Genomic DNA, 16787 nt, shown 5'->3' on the forward strand with positions numbered 1-16787 from the left:
TTCTTTCTTTTAACTTAAAATATCGAAAATCAGTATTTCTACATTTGTACTCATAGAAATTAAAAATGTTAAATAATAAATATCTCAAAGAAAATAAATAAAATAATATGTTATCATATTGCGATCTTAATAAAAGATTTACTTTCTCTATCTATTGGTGTAGGTTAATGCCCGAACCACGTTAATTCTCTGTGTTTTTCTTATTATATAACCTTACCTAAACTAGTTCTCTAGTTGACCGCATTTCTACATCCAACAATTCTTGTAATGTATAGGCAGCTGAAAGATTTTTTTTGCGTTTTAAAACCTTTCTGACTGTACATCGGCATTTTTTTTTTTATGCATACCAGGATTTGTGACGGCTATACGGCCAATCTCCGATGCAAATAATAATAATAACAATAATAATAATAATAAACGACGTCTATTTCCACCGCATATGACTATTACGCCAACGTTATGGAAGTTCCTCACAAATTTACGAAAATGACCCTTTATCTGATATTTTGATATTTTGTAATTCTATCCTCATCAACATTTTTATATTAATTAAAATTTTTTAACGAACATCAGTTGTAAGGTCCACATCACAATGACACATCGTTAGATATGTGACTGCACGCACTAAATCAAGATTTATATTTTTAATTAAGTTCAGTCTTATTACAAATGCACAATTATATGTCTGCTAGTCTTTTTATGTTTGCGTACTAGAGTAAGTGTAGGATTAGACTAATTTTCTAGAAAAAATATTTATTCCATGTTTGACGTGCTCACTTAAATTTGATTAAGAGGATTAAATTTAAATTTACTTTTACAATCATACGATTAGTTATCATAATTTTCACATGGATTTAAGGAAAATTAGAGTAAGCAATGTTTGTCCCTTTATGACAATCTGTTTGTTCATTAATGAGTTGTTATCTATTTAATTAATTATTTATTTTTATTCATGATTTTTTAAAAATTAAGTATTTATTTTTTATTCTACCCATGTCATCTTTTATCATTTATTTATTTAATGTTAAAATAATTTGTTAAAAGTAATGCATTAACAAAATTACTTTTTAGAAACATGCCATTTATCATTTGATTATTATACAAATATTTTTAAAATATTTGATAAATAATTAATTTTATATTTAACTATTTTAGTTATATTTTATTTAATAGGCAATAATATGCATCATATATAAAAGCATATAATTTTCATAATTTTAGTTCTTCTTGTTAAAAACCATTTAATTTCACTTAAATTTAATTTAACATAGTGTAATTAAATATTATACTAAATATAAGATTGTACTACATATAAAAAATACAATGTAATCTAATTCAATTTAATCTAATTGAATTTTAAGTGTTAATTCAATTTAATCATGCTTACTAAACGTAGTCTAACCTATAACTAAATCATACAGTATATGATTGATTGATAATGAAAGAGTAATCGCTGGCAGACTTATGTTGTGGCTTGAGTCCATTTCTTTGAAAATATTACATCCAATTTGGCCCTGCCAATCGAACAGATAGTTCAAATTGACAAAATGTCAAAATCAATTCAATTGCGTGCAAGCAGGTGTTGGCTTTCACTTTGAATTTTTTCAATTTCTAATTTTTGGCAAAAGGCTAAACTAATAAAAATCATAAAGCTGGTCAATCCCGCAACCAAACACGAGGTGCATTTGAGTTTGATTTATCACTCCTCTTAGGGGTGGCAAAATGAATAAACGAATCGAATTTGAATCGAATCGTAAACGAATTGGGTCAAGATTCTATGGATTCGGATTCGATTCGTTTATTAAACGAATTGAAATTTCAGGATTCGGATTCGATTCGTTTATTAAACGAATATTCGGTTCGATTCGTTTAATTCGTTTAATAGAATTGATAAATGAATCGAATCGAATCCGGATTCGTTTATTATTCGTTTATCCTTAACGAATCGAACCGAATCGAATCAGGATTCGTTACAATTCGTTTAGAAAAATATAATTAATAAACAAAATTAAGTAAAATAAAATATAAAAAAATTACAAATTTAGCATCCCAGAACAAAATACAAATAACTCAAACCATATTATACAGCCATCCAACTACCAAATTATAAATCCCTAATAATACAAATAACAATAATTAAAATTCAAATTATAAAGTAAAGTAATTTCTTTAATTCTCTTCATTTGTCTTTTTCACCTTGAAAACAAAAATCCTACACCAAAAATAAATAAACGAAATAATTCAAATTAATTGAAGAATAAAAGATCATATATATATTAAAATTAATTAATTAATTAATTTATTTATTTATTTTTAATTTTTTAACAGTGATATAATTGAAGAATATGAGCAAGAAATAAAAAAGCTTGCACTAATATATATATATATATATATATATATTTAAAAAATATTTAACAATGACATAATTGAAGGATATGAGCAAAAAATAAAAAAGCTAACAGCCTAGCACTAATGGACTCTTTGAAATCGTCTTGATGGAAAAAGCTAAAAGCATACATAGTTTACAACATATCTTTCGAAATGAAAAAGCTAGCACTTGGATGCAAAAATAATAAAAAAGGGAAAAATAAGTGGAGCTTACTTTGGTGGTGACTGCTGCTGGTTAAGTGACGTTGATAAACTGTGAAATCAACCCTGAATTGCTAAGAGATGAAGGTAAAGAGATGTGAAATGTAAGAATTAAGATTAGGGCCGGCTGCTTTGATTGCTTTGACTTTGCTTTAGTTTAAAATTACAATATTAACCTCTAAATTTTAAAAAGTTTTCAAATAAATTTAGGGATACAAAAGTAATTTAATTAATCGAATAATAAACGAATTGATCTGTATTCGATTCGTTTATAACCCATTTATTAAACGAATCCTAAACGAATAAACGAATCAAAATCTTTAAACCCGCATTTGATTCGTTTAATTAGCGAATCGAATCGAATTCACACATTTATTAAACGAATCAATTTTTTCAAACCCAAACCCATTTAATTCGCATCGAATCGAATCGAATAAACGAATCATGACCCATATTGCCACCCCTCTCCTCTACGGAGTTATTACACGTCACTCTTATTACACGTCACTTTGTGGGATTAGAGGAAAAGGTTAAAGTTTGCTTACATAATCATATAGACCTCCTTAATTTTTTAAATTGTTACAATTCTTAATTTTATAAACAGTTACACAAGTCTTTTTTTAACCATTTATACCCTTGATTATAACTATTCAATATTCACTTTAAATAAACTTTTAATCCAACAATTCAATATTCATTTTAAATAAACTTTCATAATAAATATAAATTAAAATGCAAAAAAATATAATGTATAAATTAAGATAAAATGTGTAAACTATTTGGAATATTAGAAAAGTTATTTTAACATCATTAATCTATCATATTCTTTTAATAATAATAAAATCTATTTGACATATTAATAATGTTAAAATAACTATACCTAATATTCATAGTAATTTATAAATTTTATATTATTCTATTTACTATGTCTTTTTTAATTATGTCTATCAGTATAATATATTAAAGTCAATTTTTGGATTAATATATTTTAGTATTAATAAATTCCATCAGGATAGTCTAATAAAAACTTAATATTTAAGATAATTTCATTATATAGTCAATTTTATTAAATACACTTATTGTAATATTTTATTTATATCATATGATATATATTTATTATTTTTATCTTATTGCTGTATTTATATTTATTCGGGTTGTTATAATCCAAGGGTAATGAAACGAAAGGGGGTTTATGTGACCACTTAACAAAACTTTAGGGTTGTGGGTGGCCTTTTCCCGTTCGATTATGCAGGAAACTAAGATTCTGGTTACTTTTTTCCAAATTATGAATTTCAAATTCAAATGCATGTTGAATTGCTGAATAAGATATAAGTAAGGCAAAATTTCCCGATAGTAATAATCTATATAGAATTAATTTTTCGTTAATAATAAAAAAATTTGGTTTCAATTTGGGCCAATTATAAATAAGAATAAACTCCATATTGTAATAAATTATAGTTTTTTAATCCGATTTTAAGAATTTTTAGATCCCATTTTAAGAAACTTGCCTCCATATAGTAATAATTATTAATGTAGTGTAAAAATATATGTTATGTTATATTAAAGGAACTTACGTCCAGATAGTACAATTACACAATGAGAGATAATTAATGAAGAGAATGCAAATAATTAGAGATTTTTAAGATGACTTTAATATTCCTAATAATAGTGCATAGATACACTGTACTAATTTTTTGATATATTGGGATTTGATATACTCCATTAATAAATTATTAATGTATTACATACTTTACCTCTATATTCTTACACTAAGAATAACTAAGTAAAAACAATAATTTTCGTAACTACTCATCTATTAAGTTATAATCACTTCATTGCAATAAACTAATTTCGTCCTAATATTATAACTATAGAGAGATATTGCTATTTTGAGATTGATTGATAGAGCACACCAGCCTTGTCAACAAAATTTCGTTAAAGTCCCTATATGGTACCATTTCACACACATCAATAATTTTACATTGTAAAAATATGGAGCCATTACTCATGTAAAGATTGTCAATTTTCAGCCCAGACCATTATTGGCCATCTATTTTATTATTTTATTATTTTATTATTGTTTTTATAATAACCTCTAAGCCAATTTTTGGTGGGCTCAAAAATCAAATAGCCCCACCATTATTAAATTAACTTAAAATCGTTTCCGTAGAAAGTAGAGTATTATTGAAATTGATTATGCGAAAGATATTTACGTGGCCCACTATCAAATAGATGGAAATAAAGTTAACGTTATCTGCAAGAGTGTATTGGCATTGTTCATAAAAATTACAATTCATTATAAATAGCAATGCCATTGATAACATTCTTTCACATTTTCTTTATTACTGCATGTAGCAATGAAACCGAACATGAGCGGTGTCCTTGGTTTTGCCTTATTTCTCTTTGAAATACTTGCCATAGCAACCATTAGCATTAGCTTCTGCAACGGAAGTTCTTATCACGGGGGTTGCCTTGAAAGTGAGAGAGGAGCACTTTTAAGGCTCAAGCGAGATCTTAAAGATCCTTCTAACAGGCTTGCTTCTTGGACTGGCAGCGGAGATTGTTGAGCATGGACTGGTGTTGTCTGTGACAACATGACCGGCCATATCCTTCACCTCGACCTTCGAAATCCTTTCAATTATTACAAGGAGTCTGAATATGACGCTATTCGGGGGACAGCGCTTGTTGGTAAGATAAATCCTTCTTTGCTTGATTTAAAGCATTTGAGTTACCTGGACTTGAGTTTCAATGATTTTCAAGGTGATCGAATTCCTAGATTTGTTGGGTCCATGGGAAATCTACGGTATCTCAATTTTTCTGGAACTCGAATCGGCAGAATGATACCTCAACAACTTGGAAATCTCTCCAATCTGCAGTTTCTTGACCTTAGTTCTAATTATTTATTATACGTTGACAATTTTTTTGACAATTATTTATCTATTATTTCTCTCCTGGAACACCTCGATTTGCGTTCTGTGAATCTTAGCAAAGCCTTTGATTGGCTGATGGTATGATAAGCCCAGACGTTCAGCAAGTTATAAAACACATTTATCTTGGTCATTCTCACCAAAAGTCGAACAAATCTAATTTCTTTAAATCATTGTAGCTTGCTCATGACTTGGACCTATCAAATTGGTATCAGAGCAAGGCTCAACAATGTCGACAAACAAAGAACGTATTGAACGTGTGGAAGCTGAAATTGGAGGCTTACAAGACAAAATGAATCAGATGGAGTTGGGACTCACGGACAAGCTGCACCACCTTGAAGAAGCATTTAGCAAGTTGGCAGACTCAATTAACACCTCAAGAGGAACAGCAAGTCAGCAAGAGAATGTTGGATCATCAAGACCGAGCAGAGAAGAGAGTGAGAGAAATCGTCAACAACTTCCCCCTCGTGTGGCCAAGCTAGAATTCCCACGCTATGCAGGAGATGACCCGACGGAATGGTTCAATAGAGTGTCACAATTCTTCAAGTATCAGGAGATGACGGATGACTAAAAAGTGGCGTTGGCCTCTTCCCATCTTGAAGGTGAAGTCTTCCCATCTTGAAGGTGAAGCCAATCAATGGTGGCAGTGGCTACGAAGGGCATATGGAGAAGAGAAACGCATTGTTACTTGTTAAATTTTCACGGAGGAACTATGGGCTCGATTTGGTCCAATAGAGTGCCAAGACTTTGACGAAGCACTATCACATGTAAAGCAAACAGGCACTTTGCGGGACTACCAGAAGGAGTTTGAAAGATTAGGGAACCGGGTACATGGATGGACACAAAAAGCCTTGGTAGGTGCCTTTATGAGAGGGCTCAAGTCGGAAATATCGAAGGAAATTCGAATTTTCAGGCCACGGATGTTGAAAGAGGCGATTAGTTTGGCAAGCATGCGAGATGAACAACTATCACGTCAAAAGAAAATATCAAGGCCAGCGTTTATTAATCGACCTTCGTTCACACAACCTGCCAACAACAAAGCCATTCCTACTGTGCCTGTAAAGAAATTAAGTTGGGATGAAATGCAGCGCCGGCGAGCGCAAGGGCTTTGCTTCAATTGTAACGACAAGTTTACTGCTGGTCACAAATGCACGAGGGCACAACTTCTAATCATGGACAATGAAGTAGAGATGGATGAAAATACTAATGAGGAGGCTACTAGAGGAGTAAAATAAACAGATCTAGATGAGAGTAAAGATCTCCAAATTACTTACTATGCACTCACGGGTTGGGCAGCCCCTCAAACAATGCGTGTGTTGGTAAAGATTGGCTCATACGAAATCATGGTTTTAATCGACATCGGATCCACCCATAACTTCATCAACACTCGGTTGGCTAATCAATTTCAATTACCGATCAAACACACAGCAGCATTTTCGGTTCGAGTTGCGAACGGCGAGAAACTAATGTGCCAAGGCAAATTCGAGAAGGTACAAATTGTCATTCAAAACGTTCCTTTCTCACTTACTGTCTACTCGTTGCCTATCATAGGTTTAGATATGGTCTTGGGCATTCAATGGCTCAAATTGTTGGGTGCTGTAGTGTGCAATTGGAAGACCCTCACCATGGAGTTCGATTGGGGTAATCAGAGGCGACATTTGGAAGGTATCAGTCCACAGTCCTTGCAAACGGCTTCTCTGACAGAAATTTCCAAGGAGATTCGGCAAGGCAATGAAGCATTTCCAATTTGTTTACACACCAAATTGGAAAAAGCTCTGCGCGCAGTACCAGCAGATATGCAACAATTATTGAAAGATTATGAAGAAATATTCCAGGAACCTACAAAGCTACCACCATCACGAGGAATTGATCATTGTATTCCACTTAAAAAAGGGACGGAGCCTGTCAATGTTCGTCCATACTGCTATGCTTATTTTCAGAAAGCAGAAATTGAGAAACAATTGAAGAGATGCTGCGATCGGGGTTGATAAGATCTAACACCAGTTCGTTTTCTTCTCCGGTGCTGCTGGTCAAAAAGACAGACGGTAGCTGGTGATGTTAGGTCCCAGTCAGAATTAGCGGAAACAACAAGCGAATAATTTGTTCTTCTTAGGGTGAGAACTACCGCAATTGCTAATCGAATTAGATAAAAGTCTGATATTTTTTTATTGAAATATTCAAGTCTATTTATAGAACAAAATTAATGAAATAAAGTAGTTAAAATCAATTAAACCACTTAGCTATAATTTCGAAGTAAATAATAATCTTAAAGGAAACATGATTAAATTTGAATTCTTCATCAATACGGCTTGACGTAGTAAGCTTTCCGTTGATTTTTTGAAGAGTCCTTGAAGGAACGTGATGCCCACCTCATGCATGGTTACTTGCATGTGCCCATGCATTTTCGTTATTGGCTTGCATGTGCCCATGCATATTCGTCATATTTGCTGTTGGGTTTTGCTTCTCGTTGGGACTTGCGTATGCTCTTATCATCACCCCCTCCTCGAAGAGAACCCTTGTCCCCAAGGGTTAGTGAAGGAAACCGCTGATGGATCATTGATGTGTCTTCCCCTGTTTCACTCTCAAGTTCTGTCGTTGCTGCAGATTCTTCATGTATGTTCTCTTTGTCTTCGGCTTCAAGGATTAACAACTGTGCTTTTGTGCACTTATGACCTACAGTGAATTTATCATTACAATTAAAGCACAGGCCATGAGCTCTTCGCCTTTGCATCTCCTCCCCAGAAAGCGTTTTAATTGGTACTGTTGGTGAAGCGCAATTGTTGAAGATTTGTGGTGGCGGTGAACGGCTGAAAATCGGTGATCTCACTAGCCTCTTCTGTCACTGCAATTGTTCATCTCTCATTCTTGCCAAACTGATCGCTTCCTTAAGTGATCTCGGTCTGAACAACCGAATTTCCTCAGATATCTCGGGTTGCAATCCTCCCATGAATGTGCCGACAAGAGCCTTTTGAGTCCACCCTTGAACCCGGTTGCCAAGCCTCTCAAATTCTTTCTGGTAATCTCGAAGAGTGCCGGTTTGCTTGACCCTAGATAGCGCCTCGTCGAAGTCCTCGCAATCGGTTGGCCCAAACCTCGCCCATAGCTCCTTCATGAAGATTTCCCAAGTAACGTCTCGTCCTTCCTCTTGATAAGATTTCCTAAGCCACTGCCACCATTGGTTAGCTTCTCCCTCCAAGTGGAATGAAGCCAAGACAACTTTTTGGTCTTCTGTTGACCCTTGGTATTCGAAGAATTGATCGACGCGGTTGAACCACTCGGTGGGGTCGTTGCCGGCATAACGTGGGAACTCCAGTTTTGCCACTCTTGATTGAAACTGCTGTCGTCTGCCATCCTTGTCTTCTCGGTTTGGTCGCGATGTTGCTATGTTGTTGTTGATGCTAGGTGCGTCTTTGGATGTATGGAAAGACTCTGCAAGTTTACTCAAGGTTTCTTCAATGTGAGCCAACTTGTCGTTAACTCCTAACTCCATGCGCTGCATCTTATCTTGCATCTCCCCGAGCTCCGTTTCTATCCGTTCGATGCGTTCCTTGTTGGTTGTCATCCTTGCCTAGCTCTGATACCAATGTTAGGTCCCAGTCAGAATTAGCGGAAACAACAAGCGAATAATTTGTTCTTCTTAGGGTGAGAACTACCGCAATTGCTAATCGAATTAGATAAAAGTCTGATACTTTTTTATTGAAATATTCAAGTCTATTTATAGAACAAAATTAATGAAATAAAGTAGTTAAAATCAATTAAACCACTTAGCTATAATTTCGAAGTAAATAATAATCTTAAAGGAAACATGATTAAATCTGAATTCTTCATCAATACGGCTTGACGTAGTAAGCTTTCCATTGATTTTTTTGAAGAGTCCTTGAAGGAACGTGATGCCCACCTCATGCATGGTTACTTGCATGTGCCCATGCATTTTCGTTATTGGCTTGCATGGTTGCTTGCATGTGCCCATGCATATTCGTCATATTTGCTGTTGGGTTTTGCTTCTCGTTGGGACTTGCGTATGCTCTTATCAGTGGTTTTGTACCGACTACCAAACTCTCAATGAAGTAACCATATAAGACCGATTTCTTATACCCACTGTTGAGGATATGCTCAATGAACTACATGGTGCCGCTTACTTCACAAAGCTCGATTTAAGAGCCGGATACCACCAACTTCGAGTTAACCCGCCTGACATCCACAAGACAGCCTTTCGCACACACAATGGGCACTACGAATACCTGGTGAACTCTATCTTTCGGCTTTATCTCAGAAAATTCATTCTTGTATTCTTTGATGATATACTAATATACAGTGCATCATGGAGTAGCCACCTTGAACATGTCAAACAGGCGTTGGAGGTCCTAAAGCAGCAACAATTTTTTATTAAAATCAGCAAGTGCAATTTTGGCCAACAGGAGATGGAGTACTTAGGCCACATCGTTACTTGCGATGGCATGAAAGTGGATGAAAGGAAAGTTGGTGCTATGGTGTCATGGCCACAACCACAAAACATCATAGAACTAAGAGGTTTCCTCGGCCTCACAGGCTACTACCGCAAATTTGTAAAAGGGTATGGTGTTTTAGCTCGACCTCTCACTAATGTTCTAAAAAAGGGACAATTTTGCTGGAATTCAGAAGCGGATGAGGCATTTAAGAATCTGAAACAGGCCATGACACAAACACCCATACTACCTATGCCGAATTTCAAAGATACATTTTTAATTGAAGCGGATGCTTCCGGTGAAAGCATTGGCGCAATTTTACAGCAAAAAAGGAGACCTATTGCATTCCTAAGCCATGCCCTTGGGGTCTCGAAACAGTCTTGGTCAATTTACACAAAGGAGATGCTCGCCATCCTTGAAGCAATTCGGGCATGGAGACCTTATTTATTGGGGTAGAAATTTATCATCCAAACCGATCAACGTAGCTTGAAGTACTTATTGGAACAGAAAATAGCCACACCCGAACAGCAAAAGTGGTTGGCTAAACTGATGGGTTACAAATATGTGATTCAGTATCGCCCCGGACGGGAAAATACTGCTGCAGATACCCTATCACGGCAACCCGACAGCCCAACTCTTCATCACTTATTTGTGCCGCAAATGGCCTTATGGGATGAAATCAAAGCAGCAGCGGTGGATGATGAGTACATGAAGAAAATTACACAGGCGGCCCATAATCAAGTTGCTGGCCCATACTTGTCACGTAAAGACTTGATTGTTTTTTTAAAGGAAGAGTTGTAGTTCCTGTCAAATTGCGTGAAGCATTAATATTTGAGGCACACGACACCAAGGTGGGGGGACATTCCGGAGTCCTACGAACATACAAGTGCCTAGCTCAACAATTTTATTGGCCTTCTATGTTTAATTTGGTTCAAGAATATGTAAGCAGATGTGAGACTTGTCAACGGGTAAAAGCTACAACTCTGAAACCTGCTAGACTTTTGCAGCCGTTACCCATTCCTCACCAATTATGGGATGATATTTCAATTGATTTTATTGAAGGCCTACCAAGTTCACAAGGCAAGGATGCGATTATGGTGGTAGTTGATCGATTAAGCAAGTCAGCCCATTTCATGTCATTAACACATCCGTTCACGGCCAAAACTGTGGCAGAAAAATTCATTGACGGAGTAGTTAAGTTGTACGGTATGCCTAAATCCATACTCAGTGATCGGGATCCAATTTTTGTGAGTAAATTTTGGCAAGAATTCTTTACCTCTTCGGGCAAGCACTTGAAGATGAGTTCGGCGTATCACCCTTAAATCGACGGCCAAATCGAAGTAGTCAATCGATGCTTGGAGCAATACTTGAGATGTTTTGCCCACCAATGGCCGCGAAAGTGGAATTCTTACTTAGCATGGGCTGAATTTTGGTATAATACAACATACCATGTGTCAGCAGGTATGACTCCATTCCAAGCCCTATATGGACGCTTGCAACAGTGCCAAATTATCAGGTGGGAACTTCTCTGGTGCATGAAGTAGATAAAGCCTTGTTAGCACGAGATGAGCTATTATCACAGTTGAAGAGAAATTTGGCAGCCGCGGCTAATCGGATGAAACAATCTGCAGACAAGGTTGATGAGATGTAGAGTTCAAAGAGGGTGACATGGTGTTTCTGAGACTCTAACCGTATCACCAATCCTCAGTATTCAAGCGAGCTCATCAACAGTTGGCCAACAAATATTTTGGGCCCTACAGAATTCTTCACAAGGTTGGAACCGTGGCCTATAAGTTGCAACTGCTAGAAGGTGAAAAAATCCATCCTGTCTTCTATGTATCTTTGCTCAAGAAAGCGATGGGAGAATCAACTACTGCCACTGTTGAGTTGCCCCCTATCGATGACGAGGGAGTGATCATGTTACAGCCGGAGTCAATTGTGGATACCCGTTGGTTAAAAAGGGGAGGGAAATTAATTGAGCAAAGCCTAGTTCGTTGGAACAAATTACCACTTGAAGAGGTAACATGGGAAGATGCTACATTGATAAGACAAAATTTTCCTTCGCTAGCCCTTGAGGATAAGGGACCTCTTCTAGAAGGGGAAATTGATAAGCCCAGACGTTCAGCAAGTTATCAAACACATTTATCTTGGTCGTTCTCACCAAAAGCAGAACAAATCTAATTTCTTTAAATCATTGTAGCTTGCTCTTGACTGGGACCTGTCATGGTAGCAAACAAAATCCCTTCTTTGGTAGAATTAAGATTGTCAAATTGCCAACTCCAACACTTCTCTCCATTAGCCACCGCAAATTTTTCGTCTCTCACAGTCCTTGACCTTTCCCACAACCAATTTGATAACTCGTTCATTCCTAGTTGGGTTTTTGGTCTAAGTCATTTGCTCTTTCTTGACCTAGGTTTTAATAATTTTCAAGGTCCAATTCCTGGGGGACTTCAAAACCTGACTTCCCATAAACATCTGGGTTTAGATTCCAACTACTTCAACTCTTCAATTCCCAACTGGTTTTATAATTTTATCCATCTTGAGTACCTTAGTCTTCGCAACAATAAATTGCAAGGTACAATTGACTCAGGCTCTTGGAAACTTGACGTCCATCAGTCTGCTCGATCTCTCATTGAATACTGGTCTTGAAGGGAGAATTCCAAGATCCATGGCAAGTCTTTGTAATTTAAAGTCAAATCAATCTTCGGGGTGTCCACGTGTGCCAAGAAATTTCTGAGATTTTAGATATTTTCTCGGGATGTGTTTCTAATGGACTAGAGAGTTCATATCAATGTTCATTAAATAGCAATGTTCATTAAATAATATTTTGACATTGCTATTTACAGGGCCATTTCCTGTTCATACCGTTGTCCTAGTACTTCTCTCTTCTTTTACATTTTATATATGGAATATTTTCAATGCAACATTGAGATTCACAACTATCCATGTAAATACTAATTACAGAAAAACTCTCCTACTTTAAATTTGAAAAAAGAAAACTTCATCTTGGTTTATTTCATTAAATAGAGTTAGTTAATGACATGTCACGAGGTATATAGATATTAGTCCATATAATATAGCAATCGATTGAGTTAAAGTCGTCAAATCTGAATATTGTTATCTTCTGACTTAAAAAGTCGTTTGCGTGGAAAGGACGTAAATCCTAATCCAATTAACAGTAGGATGATGTTGAATTGGAGTATGCGAACGAACTATAAGGTCACAATTTAAGATAATTATTTTGAAAGAGAGAAATGGCCCTATAAATAGCAATGTTGTTGATAACACAAATTCAAATAAACATTTACTCTTTATTAAACCAAACATGAGTGGTGTCCTTGTTTTTGCCTTACTTCTTGAATTACTTGTCGTTAGCATGAGTGGACAAATTGATGCGTGATTTTAATGTAAATATATACAAGGATCACCGATGATTGACTTAAGTGATTGTAAATTATTCTCGACTGAGAACGTATCAATTACTCTAGAGAAATAATTTCGTCGTATATCAATCGGACAAGACATCAAGTATCACCATCAATTCATCGTGCACGCAACTCTACGCAACTGTAAGAAGGACTAAATGGCATCTGTGTGACTGTGTCCATTACATGTCCTCTTCAATTGACTTAAAGTCGGTTCGCTAAGTAGGAGGTTACTTTGTGTCATGTGCAAATTGGATTATGCAGAAAACTGAGTTTCTGGTTACTTTTTCCAAATAAAAAGTTCCAAACGGATGTTGAATTGCTGAAAGATAAGTTGAGATTGTTCACTAGATCGAGGACATTGGTGTAAAATAAAGAATGGAGTTTATGAATAAAACTCTTATATTTCTTGCATTAACGTTGCTACATATATATATAGATGTACAACCCTAAAGAATAGAATCCTAACTAGAAAAGCATTACAGATTCATAATATATATACAAATCTAATTGCTTTAAATATGAAACTGAATTCTATACGACTTCTATATACAAAACCGAATGCTATACGAATTCTATACGTTAATACTCCCCCTCAAGGTGGAGCGTGGAGATCAACAACGCCCAACTTGCGTATATGATGATGGAAAAGAGCATGTCCGAGAGGTTTTGTAAACACATCAGCTACTTGCATGGAAGTAGGGATATGCAGTGGTAATAACAAATTGGATTGCACACGCTCTCGCACGAAATGACAATCTAACTCAATGTGCTTTGTTCGCTCATGATAGACAGGATTCTCGGCGATATATAAAGTTGATTGATTATCACAATAGACAGTCATAGGATCATGTTGAAGGTGCCCCAAATCAGCAAAAAGTGCTTTAAGCCACTGTAATTTACATGAAAGATCAGCCAAGGAGCGATACTCAGCTTCTGCTGTAGATCGAGAGACCACATTTTGCTTCTTTGTTTTCCAAGATATAGGGCTGTCACCAAGGAAAGTACAATAACCAGTAACAGATCGACGTGTAGTAGGACAACTACCCCAATCCGCATCACAGTAACCCCGGATATGTAAGTCACTTGTTGAAGATAATAAAATACCCTTGCCTGGTGAGCCTTTTAAATACCGAAGCACTCGAATGGCAGCATCCATGTGAGTAGTTCGTGGTTCATGCATAAATCAACTTAAAACATGCACTACAAAGACAATATCAGGCCTAGTAACTGTGAGATAGATCAACCGACCTACAAGACGTCGATAACTTGAGGGATTTGATAAAAGGTCGCCATCTGTAGATGAAAGCCGAAGTTGTTGTTCCATTGGAAAATGAGAAACTCGTCCAGCAAGTAAACCAGCATCTTTTAAAATATCCAGGGCATATTTTCGCTGACTCAAGAAAATCCCACGTGATGACCGTGCCACTTCTATCCCCAAAAAATACTTCAACTTCCCTAATGCCTTGATGTAAAATTTCTGTGCAAGGAAATCTTTAATTCTGCTAACCTCGGCAGCATCATTCCCTGCTACGATAATATCATCAACGTAAACTAACACAAAGGTTGAAAATTTGGCATTAGTTTTTACAAATAATGAATAGTCAGCTTTAGATTGGCGAAAACCAGCTTGTTGAATGGTAGCAGAAAACTTGGAAAACCAATTTCTGGATGCTTGTTTTAATCCGTAGATAGATTTGTTGAGTTTGCAGACTAGATGCTCCCCCTGCTTAGAAAAACCTTGTGGTACTTGCATATAAACTTCTTCCTCTAAATCTCCTTGTAAAAAAGCATTGCTTACATCTAATTGTTCTAAAATCCATCCCTTAACAGCCGCAAGAGAAAGTAAAGCTCTCACAGTGACAAGCTTAGCAACCGGTGAAAAAGTAGCATGATAATCAATGCCTTCTGTTTGAGTATATCCCTTAGCAACTAAACGAGCTTTGTAACGCTCAATGGTGCCATCGGATTGATATTTAATTTTGTAAACCCATCTGCTGCCAATAGCCTTTTTACCATTCGGCAAATGAGTTAGAGTCCACGTATTATTTTTCTCAAGAGCTGTTATCTCATCCTCCATGGCTTTGCGCCACTCAGGTAACTTGACTGCCTCATGAAAAAAACTTGGTTCGGTTGTAGAGGTAATGGCAGACAAAAAAGACTTATGTGCTGGAGAAAAACGATGATAAGAAATAAAATTGTGAAGAGGATATTTCTTACCTGGAGACGAAGAAATAAGATCAGCAGGGGTAGAATTGTGAGAAGCCAGAGTACAATAATCGTGAAGGTAAGCTGGTGGGCGTCTATCACGTTGGGGTCGTGTGGGAGTTTGGATATTTTGGTTGCCTAAAGAAAGTGATGAATCTAAGGTTGCATCTGCTGGTGAACTAGGCTGTTGGGTAGATGATGTTTCAGTGATGATGTGTTCATGAGTGGTGTTAGGAGAAGAAGAATTGGTCACGGATGGATCTGTGTCTTGCAAAGGTGGGTCACGTTCATGAAGAGCATGTGATGAACTTATGTTTTCATTAGGAGAAGGTGATAAAAAAATATTGGACTCGAAAAAATTTTCATCAAATAAAACCTCATTAGTGATATGTGTAGAAAAAACCGGTGATTTAACATCCTTAAAAGGAAAAATATGTTCATAAAAGAGAACATCACGTGACACATAGATTGTCTTAGATTCAATATCATAAATCCGATATCCTTTTTGACTAAAAGGATAACCAATAAAAATTCCCATTTTTGCCCGTTGATCAAATTTATTTTTAACTTGTAAATTTTTGGCAAAACACAAGCAACCAAAAACTTTTAGGCGTGATAAATCTGGTGCTATACCAAAAAGCATTTCATGTGGGGTTTTTCCATTAAGAACATCACTAGGCAATTTATTGATCAAATACGCTGCAGTAAGAACACACTCCCCCCAGAATTTAATTGGAAAATTGGCTTGAAAACGTATACCTCGCGCAACTTCGAGAAGATGGCGATGTTTACGCTCAACCACACCATTCTGTTGCGGTGTTCGAACGCAACTTCTTTGATGAATAATCCCTTGGTCTAAAAAAAATTTCTGTAATTCTTTAACAAGAAATTCAGTCCCATTGTCAGAACGCACAATTTTAATGTTAGCATTAAATTGAGTTTTTATCAATGCATGAAAAGAACGTAAATGCAATTGCGTTTCGGATTTGGTTTTCATTAAATATAACCAAGTGCATCGAGTATAATCATCAACAATGGTTAAAAAATAATGAGCCCCTGAAAAACTTGAAGTTGAAAAAGGACCCCAAACATCACAATGGATTAATTCAAAAGGTATTTTACTTTTGATGCTACTAATGGAAAATGGCTTTCTAGTTTGTTTTGCTTTAGGACAAATATCACAAACATATTCT

The sequence above is a fragment of the Citrus clementina genome, unplaced genomic scaffold (genome assembly GCF_000493195.1).
Source record: "Citrus clementina cultivar Clemenules unplaced genomic scaffold, Citrus_clementina_v1.0 scaffold_1, whole genome shotgun sequence".
Lineage (NCBI taxonomy): Eukaryota > Viridiplantae > Streptophyta > Magnoliopsida > Sapindales > Rutaceae > Citrus > Citrus x clementina.